Raw genomic sequence first — 21,877 nt, forward strand, 5'->3', positions numbered from 1 at the left:
ACAGCTGAGACATCTGTCTCCTTTCTTCCTTACCCTTGTTCCAGGGAGAGTGCGGGCTTTTCTAATGCCTCTTTGGCAGATGGGAAGCTAAGGCACAGGGAGGTTGAGGAAGCCACCAGGGTTGTACAGTCACTAAGTGACAGGACCTGGTGGCCACTAGCTCCAGCCTGACCCTGGATGACCTCTCTTGTTTCTTCAAGTGTCCTTCACGTGTGTTTTGGGTCAGTACCTGATTTTCCTACAATTGAGGTCTTTCCGGGACTTACTCCCGCTGCCCATGGTCCTTCACTGTGACTTCATGTCCATCCTTCTTGTGGATGTTATTTTGAGGTTCATAGCGTGTTTCGTTAGAGAAGGTTTCTGCCGGTTTCTGCCTGGTGCTGGGAGGTGCTGCCTGGGACATGCCTGTGTTTGCAGGTGCCAGGGTTGCTCGTCAGGCCTCATGGGTTGTCTGAATTCTCCCCAAACCGAGGGGTCTTTGATGATGAGTTTTGAGGGGCATCCTCTCTCGATTTGACCCCTTCTCGCCAACATCAAGCCCAGGCCCGGACATGTCCCTTGCAGGCCTGTCTTCTGGCTTCCCCTGGGCCGCTCCACACACACACTCACAGGGAAGTGGCAGTGCAGGTGGCTGTCCCCAGGACAGGCCCTGGGCTCCGGGCTGCCTTTCGTGTTCGATTCGCCCTGCCTTGAATTCCTGTCGTTGGAGTATATTCCTCACTCTTCAGCCAACTCAGCCCTGAGTATAATTAGACGTCTCTAAAAGTGCGTGTGCCATATTGCCAGGCGTGAAGGCTTTTCTGAATCTTCCTTTCTGTCACCAGTGCTGTACATTGGCTTTCTTTTGAGGCCGTTATTTTCATAAGAAACTTTCTGTGTCCGTAACTTCCAGCAAAGAATCTGGGATATCTGGGGGTCCGGAAGTGCTAAGGGCCCGACCAGCTGTGTTTGCGAAGTGGCATGGAAAACTGGGATGATTCCTGTCATCCTAACCTCTCGTAAGGTTAGGAAGAGTCAGCCTTCGATATCAGTGCTCAGTGGGATGGCCAGCCCCCGATTGGAGGAGCAGGCTTGTGGGCAGCGTGGGGATACTTGGTTCTAATCCAGATCTTCACACTCTTTGGGGAGGAGGCTGTTTCCAGCAAGTGAGCATCCCTTGGGTTTCTCCTCAAAGCCCCTTCTAAAATTAGTCCCTGGCTGCTGCAGGGACATTTACATCAGCGCATTTTCTCAAGTACTTTTGTTGCTTTCCATTAAGAGCATATTTAAAAATATGAAATGAATTCAGGCAGAAGCCAGTCTGTGCCGCTGAAAACATCTGTGTGCTGGTGAGAGGCAGAGACTGGGCAGTGGATAACAGGCCGCAGCTTCCTCCTCTGCCACCTCGGAACGCCCCCAGGGAGGCACGGGACAGAGCCCAAGCCTGAGTGAAGCTCCCTGGCTGGGGGCACCCCCTGCGCCAGGCTGGCCACCTTGACTCCTTGCTCTGCAGGCTGCACCCCACACCTCATCTGCCTCCTGTCGGCAGCCAGTGAGAGGAGCGTGGGGCCTGACGTGTTGCCTGCCTCCTGGCTGGCCTTCCCCACAGTGCTGAGCTGGGGCGGTCTTCAGAGGCTCCGGGTCTCCCTCTGCAGATGAAGACACTGGGGGAACGTGGCCTGTCCACAGTCAGTAGGCTCCCCTCTCCGTGTACCAGGCTAGTCTGCTGGTGCCATGGCAGCTGGGCCACCACCACATTCTGCCCTCAGAGCTGTGGCGCCGTCGAAGGGCATGCCTTGGAGGACCCACAGGAAGACCAACTTCGTATCCATGGGACACACTGTCAGAAATGCCACGGACCTTGTTCTGGATGCAGTTTTCCGTTTTTGTGAAGGCAAGCATGGATGTTTTCATTTCGTTGGACGCACAGAGGAAAGGTGATGACTTCTCTGTAGCCCAGCAGCCCATTCTTAGTGTTTGCTTTAGAATGGAGGACAGTGAGGGACATTTTCCTCATGAATTTCACCATTTGTCCTCCTTTCCAACAATTGAGGAATTAAGGTCCTAATGTGGAACTATGTGCGTGCGTGTCCTGCGTGTGGGCTCCTGGGCCACCGTGGATGGTGGTGCTGGCAGCACCACTGCCATGCAGTTGGGGGTGGGCAGCAGGCCTCTTGGCAGCGGCTAGTGCCCTTCTCATCTTCCCTGTCAGGCGCTAGGAGCCCTGGCACCAAGGCTGTGGTGATGGTACCGGGGGCCTCTCAGTTGGGAGGGGCTGCATTTCCTCTGCAGCACAGGTGGCTGGCTGGCCTGGTGTCATGCCCTGCCCAGGGGTGCCCCCGCCCACCCCTCCTTCCAGGTTGCGGTGTGGTAGGTGGCAGCTTGGTGTCCAGTGCTTTGTGATGGTGACAGTGATGTCAGCGCCGAGGTTCCTCAAGTCTAAACTGAGATGATCTGGTGTGATTTTTCTCGGCTTTCAATTTTTGGGTAAAGCTTTTAGTGGGCATTCTTCTCTGTCTCCGTGTCCTCATGTTAGTCTAGGGCTCCAGGGAACCGCAGAGCCGGTGCTCTGGGAGGAGCCTTTAGAGGAACCCTTTCTGAGCTCTTCCTTTCCCAGGGAGGCGCTCAGGAGCCACCCTGTGGGCTGCCCAAGGCCTCTTAGGTCAAGGACCCTGCTGGCTCCAGTCCACACTTCTCCCTGCCGTGTCCCTGTGAGGAGGCACCGCCCCATCACTATTCCGTGGTCATTGTAACACCTGCCGTTGAAAAGCATGGGAGCTTCGTGTCAGAATGTAGTTTAACATGTATTGTAACGTTTGCTTAGAACAGAAACTTGAAGTTCTATAAGAAACGGAGTCCCCCGTGTGTGGTTTTGGAGGGGCTGAGCTGTCGTTTCCTTTCATGGATCACAGTGTCCCCCTCCCCCTCACCTATGAAATAATGACAGTGGCCTCCATTCCTACAAAGTCCTCAGTCGCGGGTGCTGTTTTATATCGTAAATCTGTCATCTTCAACTGGATGGTGTAATGCTCGGATTCTACATTTCCCGGATGCTCGGAAAGAAGTGCCAGGAGTTATGTGTTCTGCGGATCAGGACAGCTGACGCCGGCTGAGGACACTTCATCCACTGTTTGCACGGCACTTGACAAGTGCTACCCAGTCTAACGGTCCAGGTCGGGTGTCTCTGGGCTTGGTGCCTGCTTGTGCCACATATCTCAATGCCAGGCAAGACCAGTGCCGGTGACACAGCAGGGGACATGCGGGGTTCAGGCTGCTGAGAGCTCAGAAGGGGCCAGGCCGTCCCCCTGGCTCTAAGGCTGCAAGGCTCTGCCCTGGGGCTGCAGAGCGGGCACCTCACTCTGCGGGGTTGTAAAGTGGAGCTGATGCTGCTTGACCCCGCAAAAGCTCACAGGCCTTTAAGGTGCCTGGTAACGCTGGAATGAAACCACAGGTAGCCAAGAAGACCTGCCTCTCAGACTGTGACCGCGCAGATCTCAGCAGAATGTTTAAAAGGCACTCTTTGCATGTGGTTTTGGAATTGTGGTGCTGCTCTGGCTTAATATTAGGGCTCAAGCGGGTTAACGTCAGGGTTCTTTTTCTTAAATGGCCAGTGGCTGTGGTGGTGTCGGTCGTGGCTAACCTGGCACAGGGCAGCAGAGATCCAGGTGTCAGGCCGGTGAAAAGGTTGAAGCCTGTCACTGGCGCGTCTGTTTTGGAGGGAAGTGTTGGACAGTGCGTGAGGCCCCTCTGCACTCAGCGACCCTGCCCTGTGCCCCCGGGCCCAGTTTTGGGTCTGCTTGGTTGGCATCAGGGTCCTGGCCCTGTCTGTGTTTTGGGGCCTATGTTTGCTTATCATATTTGCATCATTGCCTTTACTCCCCAGGGGGGAAAGGAGGGAGGTCCTGAAGCCATTCAGCCCTGCCAACCTGGGGCCGCCCTTGTGCCTGTGCTGTGCTCTTTCTGCTGGGCAGTCCTGCCCTATGCAGTCTCATGGAGGTAGGGCTCATGGGAGGGGCCTTCCCTCGGCCCCAGCCGTCCTCCCGGAACATCACACTGTCACAGACACACTGTGACCATTTTCTGTTGAACCTACTCTGGGAAACATTCTCTATCCTTGGTTCAGGGGAGAGAGCGAAATCCAGAATCCGCTGAACACCAATGCTGTCACTCAGAGTTGGTGTGTCTGCTGTCTGCGGAGCCCTGGACCAGCCTTGAGGGGTACCTGGGGCTTCCACCCACAGCCGGGGCAAACCTGAGCCCCAAGTCACTGAGATATCGGTTTTTCTACTAATCACGTTGGCTTTGGCCGTTCTGTGTGCTAATAAGAAGTATTGTGCTCTCACCGGCACTTGGGCAGAGCGGCTCACCCCAAGGCGGAATGACTGCCGTGGACCGTTCCCCAGCAGGGCGCCCTGGGGTTCGGTGGTTTGATTCTGGGCACCTTCACGCGCACAGCCCCTTAGTGGGTTCCCTAACTGGACGGCTGACCCTGCTGTGGAGTCTGACTTTTTCTGGACTGAAGAGGATGGGCTGCTCTGGAGAAACTCCTTGGGCCTTGTGCCTGATGCTGGTTTGGGCTGCCCTGGCCACCCTCCCTGCATGCCCCATGGGACCAGGTGGCAGCATGGGAGGGGGCAGCTTCCAGAACACACTTCTGCTAGAGGCTCCTGGCCTCCGTGCTGGCATGGCCACATCCATGGCCTGAGTGTGCGATTGGAATGTTTTATCAACACCAGTCCTCACAGCTTCCCCAGATGAGCAAAGGAGAAGGGGATGGTGTGTGGGGGGATTGCCTCCCTTGAGGCCCCCCAGCTCCCAGGATGCTTGCTGGCGCAGCTCTGCCCGCGGTGGGGGCCATATGACTTGACTTCCATCTTCTCCCTGGGCCCCACACTGGCCCTTGCCGGCCAGGAGCTCCTGCCCGTCTACAAGGCCAAAGCCTCCTTCCAGGTGCAGGAGTAAATACAGGCCAGAGATAAATTGTGCTTCCCTCTAACTTGGATGTGGAGTGACAGGAAGGAAGCAGGAGTGGAGCTGAGTGTTAGTGAGAGGTGGCTGAGAAGGCGGGGTCCTGCTTCTTGCTTCCTCGGGCATTTGTTCTAAGTGCTGGGTTTCAGCCTGGAATGATGCAGCCTCTGCACTAAATTTGGTTTGGTGAACGTTCACGGCCCTGAATATAAACAGTGTTCTGGGCGTTCTTTGCGACTCTTGAGCCGAAACACTGTGGTGATCTCTCGTATCATCTGCTTGTTATGTAATGTGACAACATGGATATGAAATAGAAACCAGATGTCAGGGTGGAGCGGCTGAATTCTTCCTCAGCGAGCACCGCCGGGAGAGCAGGACTTGGGTTTCTCCTGAGTTACGGCGCCGAACGCCCTCAGAAAAACGCCTTTGGAGCAGTTTCTGGGATTAAGCGAAAGTCTAGGCTGAAGGTAAAGTACCAAGTCAGTACGATTAACTCTTTTTTAAGAAACTTGTAAGGGATTTTCCGTGATGTTATGTAACTGCTCAGTGTCTTCCAGTGAGCTGGCAGCTTGTTATCAAGAATCCACTTAGAATGTTTGAACTCAGCCTCTGGGGGAGCTGGGAGCATTGTGCCACCTCCAGGTGCCTGCAGCATGCTTCCGAGGGCTTGGGTGTAGAGGAAAGGGAAATCACCTTTCGCCTGCGACAGCCTTGCCCTTGGGTTCGGAAGCAATGAGGACTTGGAATGTGAGTGCCCTGCTACAGGTACAGGCCCCGGGGGAGTGAAGGCGCTGGCGGACAGCAGTCTTGGCACTTTGCGTTAGCAGAGTCAGAGTTTCTGCAGCGGCTGAACCCCTGCACTGGGCTGGAAGTGGGGACACCCGGGGGCCTGTTAACCACACTGTGCCTAGATTACACCATGAACATAGATAGATCTTTGTGCTTTTGAAATACAGAAAACGAGCTCACCTAGATGCGAAGTGTAGTTCCGGAAGCAGTATCTGGCTGTGGATGGAGGTTATGTATTCCACCAACAGTATCTTCATTATTGTTATTTTCCTTTGGTAGCTGATCTTTCAGAGAGATCTGCAGATTCCTCACTTTGCTAAGACCCTCTGGAAACAGGGAGCTAAGTAACTTCTCACTCCCGAGTTGATTATAACCTCATGGAAGTGTGGAATTCTTGTTAGGAAAGACTGTTGCTGACTGCCAGGCAGGTTATCCTCTCGTCCTGTGTCACTAGGGGGCCAGCTTGATCAGGGAGAAGGTGAGCGTGGCTCCCTTGCATCCCCAAGGCAGTGGACTCCCCCCGGTCTCTAGCTCTCTTGTCCCTAAGCTGACAGCTCATGGTCATAGAGGGCTTCCTGCATGCTGACCACCCGCATCTCACAGATGAGGACGCTGGGACCCAGGGAGGGTGAGTGATGAGGTGCGGGAAGGACGAGTGACAAGGCCCAGGGAGGGCGTGTGATGGGCCCGGCTCTCACCGTTGGGGGCGGGATGGGCCCGGCTCTCACCACTGGGGGTGGGACGGACCATCCTTGGCTCCTTGCGGCTCGTTGCTTTGCAGCAGCTCGTTGCTGTGTGGCCACTCACTTTGGGGGGAGGGGGACACTTTGCTGGGTGTTGCTGCTGGGCCTTGTGTTCCGTTTTCAGGTGGGGATCAGGAATTCCGAGATAGTGGCTAAGTGTGATGTGGCTCGGGGTGTGTGGAGATGTGTGTGACAGTCCCCAAATCCACAGTGGCTGTGGGGTGGCATTTCAGGCTGGTAGAAATGCCTCTGGAAAGAAAGCGTGAAACACTCCAACATCCTCATTGCGTTATGCTTGTTCTAAAAGAGAACGTGAAGAAAATCATCCCAGCAGCGTTTGCTTAGACCGAGAGCGGTCATGAGAACATTGTCTGAGTGAGGAGGGCTTCTCTCACATGTGTTTTCTTGAGCAGGAGTTGTCGTTTGGCTATTTGGAAAACCATGTTTAGGGTCCCTAGTGAGTCTGCAAGGTCCAGGAGGCAGGGACACCCGCTTTTTCTAGGCGAGAGGATGGAGCTACAGAGACAGGCCTTAGTGACCACTGGACCCTCGTATCTCTGGCAGGTCCCTGACTGGCAGTGGGAGGGGAATTCCCTTTTGTGGCCACTTGGTCCTTTGACGACTTGGCGTACCCACCCTTCAAACCTCTCTCTCCTGGGGCCCAGTGGCCGCCTCTGGGCATCACGGGGAGCCACTCTTGTGGTCAGGGTCTCCAGCTCCTCAGTGCTCTGCTTCTAAATGGAACACCCTCTTGTTTCTAAAAGTAGCCCATGGTCCCCGAGGGTCCTGGGCACAGCCCCCACTCATCTGAGGATGACCACTGGGGCATGGACCCTACCCCAGGCCCTGGGCTTTGTGCCCAGGGCTCTCTTCTCCTTCCCTGTCAGGGTTTCTAGACCCTTCGTGGTCACCCAGGGTGGAAGGCAGGCACAGAGCCGGAGGGTGTGGCCTGAGATGGGCCATCCGAATGACTCGGGCCTCCAGGCTCACCAGAGTACTGAAGTCCGGAGGGCGAGTGTGGAAAGGATGGCATCACCCACCCTGCCGGTGGCCCCTGTGGTCCTGCGGCTCCTGCTGCTTCCGGGTCACCCTGGGCCCAGGGTGCAGGGCCCCCTTGGGGAGGTGCACACTGGAGGCTCAGGCCCTCCTTGGACACTCCTGAATGCCCCTGTGCATCCCTGCAGCTCCTCCCAGAAGGTTCTCTCCCTCCTCTCTGGCTCCCTGGGGGTGTGTGGGAAACCAGGCCAAGGTCTCCTGGTTGTTGGCTGGGGTAGGGTCCTGCCTTCGCCCCTTAGCATTCACCCCCTACCCCTTATCACCATGTAAAACCCTGTGGGCCCTGGGCCCTGGCTGCTCTGCCATCACCTGGGCAGGGTGGGGGGCACATAGGGGGCACGTGGGGCGCCTGTCGTAGCCCCTGTGTTTGACCTTGTTTAGGTGAAGAGCACCATTTCCAACGTACGTTTTGCATCATGACTGGGAAAGGTACGAAGCGAGTGAGTGAGTTGGGGCCTGGATGATTTGATGGCTCTATGGGCCGAGCATGGACACATGATAGCTTGGCCCCACGTCAGGTATTAGTCAGTCCTTGCTGGCACCTGGGCAGGGACACATCCGTGGATGGGGCCTGGCCAGGTGGCCTCTGAGGTCCTCTGTTGCAGTCACTGACTTGCTGGACCTAGGTGGGGGTTCACCCACCATGGATGGGCCAGGTAGCTTCTGGAATCACTAGAGAGATGAACTTCTTTTGCCTTCTAAATGTATGAAAAGATGGGAAATGATGGGAAAATAAGTGGAAGTCAGATCTATTCAGGAAAATGACTTCCCAGGGAAGAGCTGGAGTCCCTCCAAACCCAGAACCTTTGGTTTCTAGAAGCAAGGCAGACCGAGGTCGGCAGCATTCTTTGAGACCTTGAGTGATGAAGTAGTTACTTAGGTACAGTGTTTCTCATGTAAAGCCAGGCAGTCTAGGGCGCTAGGAATCATTTCAGCGTTGGGGAGACGCAGACATTGCACTTGCCCACGGCACTGCATTCATCTGAAATGCTGGTGGCTACACAGCTCTTTATTGCTGTTCCTGCGCGGTCTCCTTGAACGCTGTCAAATTAAGGGCCTGTGTGGGCAGCAGCAGCCTCGTTCCCAGTCGTATTTAGGGAATGGGGTCAGAGAGTACTTGCTAAAGCTTCCTGTGTGCACATGGAATTGTGTGTGCATGTGTGTTAAATAAATGTATTTCAACTTGAAAGACAAGTTTCATGGCCATGAGTCTAGGGACGGCTAGAATTTAGTCACTAAATGAAACTAAGCCACACCATCACAAATAATGTGAACATGATTGGAAAACAAACTCAGTTCTTATTCATTTACCTACAAGTCTGGAAACGTCTAGAACTTATTTCAGCATTAAAAGAAATATATATATATATATATATTTTTTTTTTTTTTTAAATATACAAATATACAAAAATAAGGAAAAGTTTGAAAGCCTCTTGCCCCTCTGTCCCAGACCTGACAGAGTGGCTTCCACAAAGAAAGGGGCAGAAGCCGGGGCCGTCAGTGCCTGCAGGACGTTGTTGGCCTCACAGATGACCCAGACTCCCCAGTAATGAAGCTGCAGACCCACAGCGAGCCACTCACACCAGGCTCAGCCAAGCTGACGGGCCAGAGGAGTAAGGAATGTTCCCTACCATTGTCCAGAAAATGTAATGAGGGTGAAGGTGTGCCAAGCAGACTCCCCGTGTCAGCCCCGAGGCGCCTGCCATCACTTTCAGAAACCTGACTACCAACCTAGATCAAAACTGACTGCTTGGTCATGGCCATGCAGTTAGAAAACACAGCAGCAATCCTCAGATGAGTGTGACAATATTCATGTTGCTCAAGCTGCTTTATCATCTGCATTTGAAGGAATGTGGTGAGCCTCCTGTGTGTGCCCACGTGGCAGTGGGCACCTCTGCCCCCCACAAAGGCTAAGAACACAGAGCCTGCAGTACAGGCCCTGCCTCCTGACATGCCCCAGGCCGGCTGGAAGAAAGTGTGGGACTGTCCTGTTGATGTGGGGAGGGGACGGCTGGACTGTGACGCTCACTGTGTGTTCTCTGCTGGGCCGTGTGGCTCCCTACAGAGACTCTGGGTGCCCGGTATTCACCTTCTCCCGTGGGTGTGTATATATATTATATATACACGTACTTACTAACTTTAGAAAGCCTCCAAAGAGGCCTTGTTTCTGCCTGACAGCATCCACAGCATATCATTCCTAAGCCCCATGAGGAGATTCAGAAGCAACCAGTTACCCCCGGAGCCTGCACGCTGGGCACAAGGGTCACAGCTTCGTTGACAGCTCCTGACCCCAGGAGCCGAGGGCCGGACATGGTAGGGCCTGGCAAAGGGGCACTGCCTTGTGTGTGAGGTTTTTTCGCCAGTCAGTCCCTTTTAAAAGCAGCATATCTTTTGAAGAACAAGAAGTTACGCAGGCATAAACAACTTACTTTGCGCATGGAGCTTTTAGGACGTTTCATGTCTGTTACGTTTATAGCCTCTGTCCTCATGGGGGCTCCGAGTTCAGCAGCGCCTGAGCTGTTAATCTGCTTTTTCAAATTATTAATAATGAAAGTAACACCATGCCACCACCTGGTATCATTTCATGCTTTCTATGTGCCTGGTGTTTACATGGCTTATCTCATTTAATCCTCCCAGCATGTAATAAAAATACTTGCAACAGGTACTGCTCCTGTGTGGACTCCTACCCCAAGCTCACACTGATTGAGGCCTTCCTAGCTCTGGGCTTTGTGAATATCCTGCTTTTATCCTCATTTATAGGTAAGGAAGCTGACTCAGAGAGGTTAAGCAGCTGGTGCTGGGCCCACACCCAGGGGTCTGATGCAGAGCTGGTCCTACATGCTTTATAAGCTGTGGCTCAGAGGGCGCTCCGGGGGCTCGAGAGGACCTGGCGGTCTGAGATGAAGACTGGTGAGGCCTGGGAGGCAGGCGCTTGAGGCAGGAAGTGGGACCTTGGGGCCGAGTGTTCCCAGGGACATGGGGCAGGCCTGTGGGGTCTGGTGGGTGTCTGGGGTCCCCAAGAAGCCCTTGTCACGGGGCTTCACAAGAGTATAGGCGAGCGCCGCGCCCTGCAGTTGAGCGCAGGGGATGCAGCTGTTGTAGCCGCTTTTGAAGAGTGAGGGTTGAGGCCTCCAGTTGCTGCCCGATGTTGACAAGTGAGCAGTTTTTACAGAAAACATGGACAGCGTCAGGGCTGACTTGAATTTTTTACTTGAGGCAACAGCTCAACCAGTTCGTTTCCGCAATTGTGAGTTAAAAAAAAAAAAGGAAAAACAAAAAGAGAAAGCTGACAATGTAACACTGATGAGAAGATTTTTAAGGGAGAGCAAGCCACAGGCTGTCCTGAGAAAGGAGCAGGGAGACAGAGGAAACGCGCCGCTGTGTCTTGTTCGTGGGGTGCTTGTGATGCTCGCACAGGACGCCCTGCGGACCACGCCTTGGGTGCTCGGTGGCAACTGCAGAAGGGTGAGGTATGTTCCCCTTCACACCAGACGGCGGATCTTGATGGCAGAGGAACCAGGCATCAGAGGAGGACAAGTCAATCTGGGCACGTCAATAAAAAGGAAGAGAAACTTATCTCACATTGTCAAGCTGCTGGGGCTTCCAGGGACCTTGTCCTCTAGGCCTGTCCCTGTACCCTCCTGTCCCCAGGCCTCAGAAGCCAGGTGTGGGGTGGGAGCAGCCAGGGCCAGGTGCTTCGTGCCCTGAGGCTGGAGTCAGGCTCTGTGGCCACAGGGGCCCACCCTGAACTCTGAGCTGGTCTCCTGTTCAGTACGCGGAGGTGATGACCTCTCCCACCCGGGGGCATTTGAGGACTCCTGAGGTGGCAGTGGTGATGCCCAGCCCAGCATGCAGAGTGCCCAGGCAGTGCCCACCCCTTTCCTCTCCCTGCCAAGGTGTTCTGGGCCTGAGCCCGCATAGCCCCTTGCTTGGGGCTGTCACCACAATGCCATTCCTCGCACACCCCGCAAGTCCCTTCTGTGGGTGAGAGCTTGACTCGAGAGACTATTTTGGGGAGGAGTAAGATGACCTGCCCTTCTCAAGAGTGAGCAGTTCTTAGATGACTACCTTGAGCAGCGATGGTGCGTCCTGCAGGGGTGCGCCCATGAAATGCTCTGCCCGAAGCACATTGCTGCCTCGCTCAGGCCCAGGGAGAGTGGAGGGTGCTATGCTCTTGGGCTGGGTCCTGGCTCAAGGGTTGGGGGCTGGAGCATGTCCACCAGAAAGTCACTGGTGGCTGGGCTGCTTCCGCTGTGTTGCTGGAAGAGGGGCAGTGCCTGCTGTGGTGTTTGCAGTGCTTGGTCATGGCCCCACGTGGATTCTCCTTCCTGGTAGAAGCTGTTCCGTCCCCGGATTTTCAGCTAACCTGTCTGAGTTTTGATGAAGAGAGCAAAGGGTTTTGCTAATCTGGATTCCTGTGGAAAGGCCTCCTCTCTCTGCTCCTATTTTCTAGCTTGGCAACTCTAGTGCTAGTTCTGCAATATTTGAATTTGAGTAGCCAGAAGAATTTGCTGCCAGGGTGGCCTTGCCCTTGACTTGGAAATGAACTCACCCGAGACTTCAGCTTGATGCCTCCTTTGGCTGATGCTGGGTTCTGGGCTTTGGCCGCCGCCTGCCTGTCCGTCACAAAGGACCATGTTCTCCAATCAGGATGGAGTTCTAAGCGTTTCACAATAAAGCCTGTAGGAGTTAGGTTTTCTGTTCTTGACAGCCTGAGAATGATACTAAGAATGTTTTCTGATTGATTTGGTGCGCTGTTTATAACGTCATTAGAGATTATTTTCCGTGACTAGAAATTATTCTTGACCTCACAGTAAAGGACTCTGAAGCCCCCATCCTCTGCCTGTTTTTTTTGTTGTTGTTGTTGTTGTTGTTGTTTGTTTTTATTGTTGTTGTTTGTTTTAAAAGAAGACTTGTAGCATCAGTCTTAGGCGTAATCTCCTTGGCAGTAGTGATGGGCAAGGCATCTGATGGAGAAACAAAGCGTGGTGAGGTTTTTCCCATTCAGGAATCATACCACAGTAGCATTGAGGTATTTCATCACAATTTACTCTTTACTTTTTTTCATAAAGAAACAAATAGGCCTACGGTGACTCACCTGTAATTCCAGCACTTTGGGAGGCTGAGGCAGGAGGATTGCTTGAGGCCAGAAGTTTGAGACCAATCTGGACAACATAGGGACACCTTTTCTCTACGAAAAAAATTAAAAACATTAACTGGGCATGGTAGTATGCATCTGTAGTCCCAGCTGTTCAGGAGGCTGAGGTGGGAGGATCCTTTGAGCTGGGAGGTTGAGGCTGCAGTGAGCCATGTCATGCTGCTGCACTCTAGCCTGGGTGACAGAGGGAGACCCTGTTTCAAGAGAGAAAAAAAAAACGCCAGCAGAATTTAGAAATGTGGGCCAGTGTGGGAGCCTCACCTGGCATCACTGGCCTCAGGCTGCTGCTCTCACCCTGGAGCTGTTACTTTGAGAGCAGATCAAGGACTTAGCAGGCAGGAGGAATGTTCATGGCAGTGGCAGTCCTCGTGCTGCACACGCACACCACAGCCCCACCATCGCCCCTCATCATGGCTGGGATGGGAGACAGACTTTAGAAGCAGAGCCTGGGCAGAGGGAGATACCCCCTTCCAGAAGGGGCCTCCTGCTGCTGAGTAAGGGGGTGGCGCCCGGCCGGCTCAATGAAGGGCATGAGGAGTGCTGGCTGTGCTTGGCCTGAAGGGGTTCCTGCAGGAAGGCCTTGCTCCCCGATGGGGCTGAGGGACCCAGCTGAGCAGCAGCAGCAGGAGGAATGGGCAGTGCTCTTGGAGCCCAGAGGAGGGGGCAGGGCTTGTCCTTCTGGATGGGCAGCCCCAGGAAAAGAGAAGCCCAGAGCCAAGGGCCCTTGCCCCAGGGAAGGGTCCCACATGGACCCCGAAGACGCTTCTCTCTGCAACCCTTCCTGACACAGCGTGGACATGATGGACGGAATGAGGAAAATGAGCTTCTTCTTTCCCTTCTCTCTCACTTCTCCCTCCCATCACGCAGCATGCAATTATGGAAGAGGATAAAGAAGGAAAGAGCAGTTGGAAAAATTCCGTAAGAACTGGAGAGGGGAGGATCGGGTGTTTTTACAGCTCCTGGGGTTCTCCGGGGAACGAAGGTGTGCTCTGTCCACTTCTGTGTCTTCATTCCTATTCTGCAGGAAAGCCCAGCCTGGCTTCGTCCACATGGATGGAGCAGAGTCAGGTTCAGTTGGGATTTTTTTTTCCTGCTCATTTGGAAAAAAAGGAAAAGACACTGGGATGCAAAGAGGGCTTTATAAAGAAGAGGTCTCCTTGGTCCTCCTGCCAGGACTTTCTGCGATGGTGGAAATGGTCCATAGCAGCAATGCCTGTCGGGGCAGCCACTGGTCATGCCTGGCTGTTGAGCTCATCAGTGGCCACATCAACACGTGGATGGTGTGACCGAGGACCTGGATTTCAAATTAAATTAAATTAAATTTCAATTTAAGGAACCACATGGGACCAGTAGCTACCTACACCACACTCTCAGGAAGGCTCTAGACGGAGGGTTTGAGGATCATCCTTTATCAGTGATTTGAATGGATGAGGCTTAATCTGTTTGAATTTCCCAGTTGGGGTAAAAAGAGGGAATGCTTGTACTGGAATGGGAGTAGATTCGCAGCGCACGGCCTGGGCCAGCTTCAGTGTGTTGCTGAATTTATGCTCCTTCCCAAGGTTGTTCGGGAGACCGCAAGAGAAGTTCTGTGTTAGAGAGAGGGATGCGCTGACTGTGCTGGGGGAGTTCACTTAGTCGCAAGGAGCAGAAATTCCCTCGGTGGCATGGATTGAAAGGCACTTATGGACGGAATTCAGGAGAAATTCCTGGAGCGCTGCAGGGAGTCCTCTGATGGGACCTCTCTTCCTTCTCCCCTCTCCCCTGCCTCCCAAGCCCCAGGACTCCCTGTCTTCCATCTGCTTGGTCCCCAGCTGCATCCCCACAGGCTCTCTGCTCTGTTGCTGGTTTGACTTGTCTGGTGTGTGCCTCCCCTGTGACATGCTGGGAGCAGAGCGGAGTAGCTGTGCCAGTCCCTGGGCCGCAGCTGGGCTGTGCTAGGTCCAGGGTCTATGAGAGCTGCTGGGAGGCCACCAGTGCAGGTGGGCGGGACCTTGCTTCATGATTCTGCCCATGACGCTTCTCACTCAAGGAATTTGCTTTTGTTTCCATGCATACTATTGAAAATCACTTAGCCAGTAAGCAAATGTTGGCCCTTAGCCTATTAAACATTAATACAAATAAGCACGTGCTGCTGCCCTCCCGTTGTGCAGCTGTGATAAACACCACTTGCCCTGCCTCGTGTGCCTGTCTCTTCTGGTGTCGGCACCCCAGTGCCATGGTTGTGCAAAGGGATCAGAACATCTGCTTGAGATTAGACCATGTCAGCATTTTATTGGGGTTAGGCACCTCCATCCTGGTCATTGCACCACGCTCTGTCCCTCTACTGAAATACCTCTACTTGGTAGTCGCCTTTCTGCATTTAAAACAAAACGAATAAACCTATTGTATAGGATGAACCAGTAATGAGGCATTTTCACTCTGACGTTGGCAGTGGATGTGTTGACGCTGAAAGGATATTCATGGTGGCAGGCTGTCCCCAGTCCCAGGTTTTGGATATTTGGAATAAGGTAGGCTATGACGGGCCGGGCGTGGTGGCTCACGCCTGGAATCCCAGCACTTTGGGAGGCCGAGGCAGGCGAATCATGAGGTCAGGAGATCGAGACCATGCTGGCTAACACGGTGAAACCCCGTCTCTACTGAAAATACAAAAAATTAGCTGGGCACGGTGGCGGGCGCCTGTAGTCCCAGCTACTCAGGAGGCTGAGGCAGGAGAATGGCGTGAACCTGGGAGGTGGAGCTTGCAGTGAGCCAAGATTGCACCACTGCACTCCAGCCTGGGTGACAGAGTGAGACTCCATCTCAAAAAAAAAAAAAAAAAAGGGTGCTCTGTGGCGATGAAGGGATGCTTCCAGCCTCAGTACATTTTGGAGGAAATAGTGTTCATCATATGACACAGTGAAGTCTCCGAGAGATAATTAAATGAAGATCATTCTAAATGTTTGATTAAATGCCTTTCTAACCTAGCCTCTGTAGGTGGGGTGCCATGATTTCCACGTTGTTGGGTCCTGGATAAATGATTTAGCCACAGTCTCACGGCTCTGTGAAGAGTGGCCGGCTGCTCCTATCGCTGCTGATCCTGTGTGCGCTGTGCACCAGATGTGGGTGGAATGAGGCTGCAGGGGCACCTGCCTCCCCAGTGGCTATGATGACTAAACCAGGAGGCCCCTGCAGAGTGCACAGCATTCACCCAGTGATGGTGTGATTGTAACAGCTGGGCTCGCTGGGACCCTGGAGTATCCGCGGTGTGCATGCACGTGAACTTCAGGATTCCCTCTTTCCCTCTCAGGTGCAAGAGCGCTGGCGATTCTGGATCCCTACACGTGTGTCAGGTTCTGGAAACATCTTCTCTCATCTCCCCGTGATGCCCAGGGGCTCCCCCAGCCTCTAGAAGCTACTGCTTGTCCAGGGCGCCAGCAGGACAAGCTGTTGTCAAGCCTGGATTTGATCCTAGGTCTGGTTGCTTCCGGAATGCCCAGACGGGCCTCTGCTGTTCCCTGAGCTTGCTGTCAGCAAATGTTTGGTGATGAGAATTACTTGGTTTGGAATTTCTTGTTTATGTTTTTGTCCATTAATTTTTTATTCATGTGAAATGTTTTATTTTAGCAAACCTAAAGACCCATGACACACAGGTATCTCTTCCATATTGTGCTAATTCCTGCCTCTTTTTGGTGTCTTCTTATCTCAGCATCCGTAGTGGTGGCCGTGTGGGGATAGAGGCACTTAGCAGCAGCGGCACCGGGAATAATGATGTGACTTGAGAGATCTGTGGAAGAGGCACACGTTGCTGCTTGAGTTCCAAGAACGCTATTTACCTTTTCGTTTTGAAAGTTCACTTTCAAGGCCTCAGTTTTCTCAAAAGTTCTAAAGTGATAAACACAGTTTTTCTAAGTTTTTTTTGCATTTGTGGCCTTTGATGTGGCGCAGCCCTGTGTCAGGTGGGGCTGAGCCCAGAGGGTGCTGAGGGGATGGGGCTCACGGTGACAGCGTGGCATGCTCCTGAGACAGGACATTGGTGCTGTGATGGGCGCTGCCAGTGGGGCCTGGCATCCCCAGGCCTCGTGAGCCAGCAGTGACCCCAGGTGATGCGTAGGCATTCTCACGCCCTGCTTCAGCTTCCCTCCGTTAAGGAAACCGCAGCACAGCGTGGCTCCACAGCCGCTCACGGCCAGGCAGCCAGGGAGCTGCAGAGTCTGAACTTGACCTGTGCACCCCCATCTCAACCCTGTGCTGTCACACCAGTGTCTGAGTTAAATGGCAGTGCAAAGCTCTGGGTCCCATCTTCTAGTGGGGAGCTTTGTGGCTTGCCCACAGGTTGGTGGCACGGAGCGCTGCTCTCTGGGGCAGCGTCGGACCCTTTCTGGAGTGGCGTCTGCTCTGGAGGCCCTGGTCGGTGTCTGACGGAGCTGTGGGCCTGCCTTGTCCCCTGGCCAAGGTTTGAGCGAGCGCTGGCTGCTTGTGGGAAGGTTGGGGGCTCAGGCACCTTCGTGATTGCCTTGTCCTCAGTCCCCACTTCTGTCAGAACTTACGCAGAGCAGCACGTGGGGTCCAGAGGCTTCTGGGGCGCCACCCATGCCCCTGACCCGAGGATACGCAGGCCAGCCCTTGTAGTAAGCGGCGTAAGACTTAATTCCTTTTTTTTTTGAAACATAAAAACAAACAGAGATGAGAGTTTTATTTGTTCCCTGCAGCCCCGCGAACATCTTTTGGAGCCAGCTAGAGAACTGATCATTTCTTTGATGGGGACGGTCAAATACTGAAGGTTGAGGGAAAGTGGGGCAGATGCCTCCAGGATTGTCTGTTTGTGACAGACCTGGTGAGTGAGTTTGATCATTAATCATTAATCCACACTTTCTAAATTTATCTGCCCCGAAGAATCTCCCGGGCAGAGGTGGAAGTCCTGGTTCCCATGCCCCCGTGACCTGACTGAAGCTCAGCGCCGGGGCCTGGCAGTGGACATGCACCCCGTTTCATCCCTGTCCGGGGACACATGTAAGCAGTGCTGCCTCGGTTTGTTGTTGAGTGACTTATTTTCAAGGAAAAAGAGCCAGAAATGATTAGATAAATGCAAAGTCCTAAAAAAGAAAACTGCTGTTTCTCTTAAATGCCAGCCAGCATCGTGACCCTGATCTGCCGAGGCCTTGCAAGGTAGTTGAGGCCGCAGGAAATGTCATGGGGTGACCTTTAGAATTAGAGTGTCAGCACTCAGCTGGCTGCCTGCATCTGAAAAAGGAGACATTGTAGCCAGTGAAATGGGGAAAAAACCGGAAAACCAGCTGGGCCAGGGCGCTGCAGGACTGGCTATGACCACCCTGTGCCACTGTCTGCAGAGTCCCTGGTCCAGGCGGGTATTGGCCTCCTGGGCAGAGTGCTGGTGTCCAAGCCCAGGGCACACATACGGCCGAGCACATCCTCTGCGTGCGTGCATGTGTGCACACCTGCATATGTGCCTGTGCGTGTGCTTTGACAGTGGTGGCTTTCTGACTGAACAAGCAGAGTGGTCAAGGACATGGCTCCAGGTCAGCCTGCGCAGGCTCCAGTTTGGTGCCACCCTTTTCTTGCTGGATTAACTTTGGACCGTCCCTGAGCCTCTCTGTGCCTCAGTGTCCTCGTGTGTAAAATGGGGTTGACAGCATCCTCAGCTCTGTCCTGCTTCTGTGAAGATGAAGAGTCCCTCTGTAGATACACGCATTGCCTGGTAGCTCTGATGACTGGCTCTTCCTTCAGCGCCCTGTAAGAAGCTGTTGCAAATGAAGTGTGAGTTGGTGACAGAGCAGTGAAGAGGCTGAGGAAGATAGTGAAGGGCTCTGGGGCACTTGTGATGTGGTTTGGAGAGACAGCTGCCCTAGAACTCACACAGGTGGCCCGCTTCTCTGGTCTGTTTGTGCTGAAGTCATTGGTAGTGATTTTGTTGGTGGTGGTGGTTTTGGTGAGGATGTCCATTTAAGAAATAAAATGAAGTTGAACGGGAATGTAAACGAGACACAAAACAGAATGAAGAGGCTTCCAGAGGCTGAGCATGAAAGGAAACAGCAAATTACAAAGTGAGAATGCCCAGAGCTTTCTCCTTTAACAAACCAGGGTGCATTGTTCTCCTTTCTAATGATAAGGGAGGTCCTGTTTGCTCTGGGAAGTTTCAGAAAGGACAGAGGCATATGAAGGGGAGAATCTCTCTGACTCCTCCTAGTCCTGTCACCCTGGGTTCGACTGTCAACATTTTCATATGTTTCCTTCAGGCTCCCGTCTTGTCTCGTTCTCGTTGATTTGTATGTCACTAGCTTTTGGATGAATAACAATCTGCTCTTTTGCTTTTCACCCTTGACAGTTTACTATAGTCATCTTTTCACATTATTAAAAAGCCCTTCGCAGCTGTTCCCTAGCAGTAAAAGTCTTATCAGACGGGCGTTGTCCTGAAGCCGTTGGACAGTCTTTCCTGGGCCTCACCGGCCTCCACACACCTGCCCCCTGAGTCACAGCAGAGGCGTAGCTTCTGTGGCCCTTTGTCCTGTCCTGAGAGCACACAGTCCTGACCTGGATGACGCTCACGTGACCTGAGGGAGGACTGGCATGGCCCCATTTTACAGATGAAGAAGCTGAGACACTGAGCTCCTGGCCTGGGTGGGTTGTGCTGCCTCCGAGGCCTCCGAGGCAGGCCCACCTGCTCCCCTTCCTTCCAGCTCCCTGTTCTGGTGCCAGCTCTGCTTGCTATCCTGAGCCTCAGCCATGAGGAATTCTGGGGTGCCCACAAATACCTCTCTGTGTGCCCCAGCTGTTCCCACTGCTGTTGTCCCTTCCCAGAAAGAGAGAGCCCCACCCACTCAGAAGCCTGGGACCGACAGAGCTCTTCCCTCCTTTCCACCTTCATTGTGGACTCAATTTCCGAAACACAGTGGCACAACCTCCTTGCAGTCTCATTACTCTCTCTTTTTGTTCCATCTCTGCCCTGGGAGCCGAGTAGCCTCCAGACTCCCTGTCAGCCTATCCACAGCTTTCAGAACCTTTCCAAAGTGCAGATCTGATCAGTCAGGCCTCTGCCAAGGCCCATCAGGAGCTGCCAGTGTCCACGTCCCCATAGCGAAGGGACAGCCTCCCTGAGTGCTCTGTGCCCAGGTTCAGAAGGGGCTACCCCGGCCTGGTGATTGCAGTCCTTGTCTGAGTCACTGTGAGGCGATAGAGGTAGATCATGGGGCACTGCTATTTTAGCATAAATGTGACATCTCAGTGACCCTGCGCTGCACGGGGCATCCACGAGCTTTCTGCCTGACTTGTGAGAATGAGCTGCTCTTCCTCCTATAGGCAGCAGAGGGTGGGCTGGGAGACGACGGGTGGGTATTTGCGTGGCCCAGTTCTCTCTAGAAATGTCTCTGTCAGATTAACAAGTGGCAGTTAGTAAATTGCAAGTGGATGATTTAAAGTCCTTCTGCTACTTTTAGAATTCTAGGGGCCTGGCAGGTGCTTAGCAAATACTTGTTAAGTGTTTTCCCACTAGAAAGGTTTTCTAAGGAGGAAGGAGGCTGGTGTTCTCGCTCTCAGGGTTTTTATGCCATCCGCTGAGTGCAGGTGTTTTGGGAGCACCTAAACTGTATGTCCAGGTGATACAGGTTAGCTTCCCAGTATAGGGTGCGATGGACCCAAAACACAGGAAAACCCCATGGCCAGGCACAGCAGCTGGAGGCACAGCGGCTGGAGGGAGCCCAGAGATGCCTTGTGCGTAGCCGCTGCTATGCTCCAGAAAGCCTGGAGGTGCCCTGTGTGTTGGTCTGGGGATCCCTGTGTCCGCAAACAGGTGGGCCTCAGGCTCCAGCTCACAGCTTCTGCCTGGCTCTTGACCCCTTACCACCTCTTGGTAGCAAGAATTTGACCTTTCTCCCATGCTCCTTCCCTGCTCTCCGCCCTTGTTCATGTTCTGCCCCTGCTGGGGTAGATTTTATCCCCCTTTGATTGTAGAGGGCAGGGCCCTTCTCAAATAGGGTTTTCTGGGACCCTGCAGTTTTTCAAGGTGTTTAAAGTTTTTCACCATAAAAACTGAGGGCAGGGGGACAGGCCCTGTTCAAACCTCTTTGGGGGAAGCTCAGAGAAATTAAGGCAATTGCTACGTTCAAGCTCTGGGAAGCTCCCAAGTAGAGAAGCCAGCGGGGCCCTGCCGAGAAGAGCCTTTTCCAGTTTATTATGTCAGGGGAATTCGTGTCCCATGGACCTCCTGGCCCCTCACGGGATGCCCTTTGGGGAAAGCCTTCTGAGGACTGACCCAGCTGGAGCAGGTACCTGGGAAGGAAAGTCATTTCCAAGGGATTCTGGGTACGGGGAGCTGGCCGCTGGCCTCACACCTGAACCTGAAGGCCAGGTGGGTGGTCTCATTTCATGTCTATAGGGACATTCAGCTGTATTTTTTTAAGTGAAACGGTATCTAATGAAGCTTGCTATTTTTGAGTGATAACCTCTAATCGGAAATGTTCTTTTTCCCACTGAAAGGCCTGAGCAAGGTTTTGCTTTCAGTGTTGTTGGGTACCTGCTTCCCCCCAGCTTTTAGTCCCTTGTCATTTCTGTTTGGCTGTTAAAAGCACGGTCTAGGTCCATGTGAGAGACCCAGTGAAAGAGAGCCTCCTTGGCTTCTGGTAATGAACTTCCATCACCCCCCTTCCAAATAAAGAAACAAAAAAGAAACAGGATCCTCTCGACCCAGCCTCCCCCCGCCTTAGTCTGCTAGTTCATGAGTGTAGATTATGCCTTATTTGACCTAACCCACTACTTGGCTTGAGTTCCCGGACAGGATACTTTGACTTGATTTTCTGGAATTAAAGAGATGCATTTTAGATGCGGGTTGGTGGGTCTGTATTTTCTGGGCCCTGCCAAGTATGCCCACAGGGGTACTGGTTTCTTGCTGGAGTGGTGGGGTCACTGCCAGCCTGTCAGATTTGCTTGGCTGTGGACTCCAGATGGACAGCAGGGCTCAGCCTCCACTGCCCATTTCAGCGCAGAAGCTCTCCAAGGTCTTTTTGTCACACATCTAACAAACAGCCAGTGCTGGAAAGGGGTTTATGCTCTAACGCAGAGAACAGTGAGCGAGGGCATCTGGTCTTCTGCCGTACCAGGTGGAGATGACCTCAGGGTCCCCTGGGACTGCTTCTGCAGGTGCTCTGGGAGCCAGGGCGTTGCAGCACCTGTCCGGCTGGGAGTCCCTGTGGCC

General features: G+C 53.4%; 1 protein-coding gene across 9 annotated transcripts in view; it reads left to right on the forward strand.

The window, feature by feature from the left end:
* The window catches only part of HDAC4 (histone deacetylase 4), a 351,316-nt gene that overhangs the window by 84,699 nt on the left and 244,740 nt on the right, over positions 1 to 21,877 (forward strand). The window contains exon 1 of one of the 9 annotated variants that reach the window (XM_033229658.1): positions 5,193 to 5,414. The exons of the other annotated variants lie outside the window; for them this stretch is intronic. The gene's annotated coding sequence lies outside the window, so the exon portion shown is untranslated. Of the gene's footprint in view, positions 1 to 5,192; positions 5,415 to 21,877 lie in introns of those variants that run through there. 9 annotated transcript variants of the gene reach the window in all.

This window comes from Trachypithecus francoisi, unplaced genomic scaffold (genome assembly GCF_009764315.1).
Source record: "Trachypithecus francoisi isolate TF-2019V2 unplaced genomic scaffold, Tfra_2.0 Lachesis_group13, whole genome shotgun sequence".
In the NCBI taxonomy this organism is placed as follows: domain Eukaryota; kingdom Metazoa; phylum Chordata; class Mammalia; order Primates; family Cercopithecidae; genus Trachypithecus; species Trachypithecus francoisi.